This window comes from Marmota marmota, unplaced genomic scaffold (assembly GCF_001458135.2).
Source record: "Marmota marmota marmota unplaced genomic scaffold, marMar, whole genome shotgun sequence".
In the NCBI taxonomy this organism is placed as follows: domain Eukaryota; kingdom Metazoa; phylum Chordata; class Mammalia; order Rodentia; family Sciuridae; genus Marmota; species Marmota marmota.
The window spans coordinates 13,710,165-13,712,360 of NW_026000037.1; the positions used below are offsets into that span (position 1 = coordinate 13,710,165).

General features: G+C 37.9%; 1 pseudogene; it reads left to right on the forward strand.

Annotated features, from left to right (window-relative positions):
• Positions 1-1,022: 1,022 nt before the first annotated feature.
• On the forward strand, positions 1,023-1,543 carry LOC107136587 (annotated as a pseudogene).
• The last annotated feature ends 653 nt before the right edge of the window (positions 1,544-2,196 follow it).

Consider the following 2,196-nt stretch of genomic DNA (forward strand, 5'->3'; position numbering starts at 1 on the left):
ACCTCAAAGTCTACTCTCAGATTCTGCCAAAGGAGAGAGGCAAATCTCAACTGAGCATTTCTACTGAGCATAGCAGTTGACCCATCTACCATGATCCACTTAACCACAGGGCCCCTCCCCACATTCCTCTCTGCTAAACTGAAATAGTTGTACTTCTGCCAAGTAACACACCTTATGGCTCAGCCAGATTAGAGACAATTGCAGTATCCATGCTGCAGCTCAGTCTAATTGCAGAACTCAACCTGTGGTCTTGCCACATGTCAGGAAAAAAAAAAATCAGCTATTCCACCTGAAATCACAGCAAAGGCAGTAAGTAGTCCAGTCATCTAGAGAATTTAAAAACAAGCTCTGCTTCTCCAGGAGCATTGCCACTAGCTGAGCCAGAATCATAGGCTGGAATAGTGAGTACAACAGTTTTTAACAATATCTCAAAAAGCCAGAAAATGTGGTTATCTATGCAAATATATAAATACCAACATAATGATACAGGTTTGAAAGGTCTTAGGAAATCATGACTACTCCAAGAGGCCATAATGAAGCTTCACCAATGGACCTCAAAGAAAGGGAGCCCCATGAAATGTCAGAAAAATAATTTATAATAATCCTCTCTTAAAATTTCAGTGAACCAACTTCAAGAATATATATGCATAAAAATTTAAATGAAAATTGGAGAAAAATACATAAACAAAATGATAAGTTTAACAAATAGAAACAATTTTAAAATTAGAAATCCTGGAGGTGAAGAATATGATGACCAAACTAAAATTTGTATAGAAAATTTTCTTTAGCTGAATTTAGCTGGATTAATCCAGCTAAAGAAAGAATCAATGAGGTTGAAGACAACATTTAAAATTACTCAAAAGTAAAAAAGAGAGAGAGAGAGAGAGAGTCTATAAGAATTATGGGATACCATCAAGAGACCTAACCTGTGCATAACAGGAATTAAAGAATGTGAAAAGCAGCAAGAAAACAGGTAGGGCCCTCCATTCCCAGGTTTCATCCTTGGTGTAGACAGCAAAGCCATGGTTGACAAGGTCACCCTCGGTTGCTGCTCTGCCTAGATCCTAGCATGAAGGATTTTCTGTTGTAACAGACCATGCTGAGAATTGAGAATCCTAAGAAGTCACTGTATTTTTATACTAAAGTCCTTGGAATGACACTAATTCAAATATTAGATTTTCCTACTATGAATTTTTCACTCTATTTCTTATCTTATGAGGATAAAAATGACCTCTTTAAAGATAAAAATGAAAAAATAGCATGAATATTCTCCAGAAAAGCTATACTTGAACCAACACACAGTTGGAATGCTGAAAATGATGAGACTCAGAGTTACCACAAGGGCAATTCAGACCTTCCTGAATTTGGCCACATTGGAATTGCTGTTTCTGATGTACATGGAGTTTGTAAAAGATTTGAAGAATTGGGAGTCAAATTTGTGAAGAAACCTGATGGTGGTAAAATGAAAGGTCTGGCATTCATTCAAGATCCTGATGGCTACTGGATTTAAATTTTGAATGCAAACAAAATGGTGACTATTTAGTTCATGAAGATGCTCCTTTTAAGATGTCAGTAAAAATGGAGAAAAGAAAGGAGACAATACGACTCAAGATATTCAGATACCAGAAGCATCTAGAATCAATGGATCATTGTTCCAATTCAAATTATTCTTCATTCCCTTTTCTTTTTCAACTGTTTTTCTTTTTTCCACCTAAGTTGTGGTGAGCCGCTTCTGCCGTTTATGCAAATTATGGTCGCCATTACAAGATGGCGCTGGCTCCGCTGTGGTCTGTGACAAACAACTCCTTATTTGGGAGAGTTGGCGCATGACTTTTCATCACCCTATGAGAAAGCTCCACGTGGCTGCTTTGCATTGGGGCTTGAGATGCTTTATTAAGGCTGGGAGGGGCATCCGAGGAGTAGAAGAAGAACTATCAAGGGCCTGAAATAAACTGCTGAAAGAAGATTCCTGAGTGTTGCGTCTTCCTTGCGGGCAAGGGGTTGCGACACTAAGTGATGGTTCTAGTTTTAAAGTAGTGCTTTATCTTCTGACCTTGGGTGTAGCTGTATAACTTAACTTTTTAGGCAATAATTATAATAATTTCCTTTAGAGGCTGCATTTGCTGCCTTCTGTCTCCTACATATTACTTCTCTTTGGGTCTGCCTTTGAATCATCATCTTTTTTTTTCTGGTCTC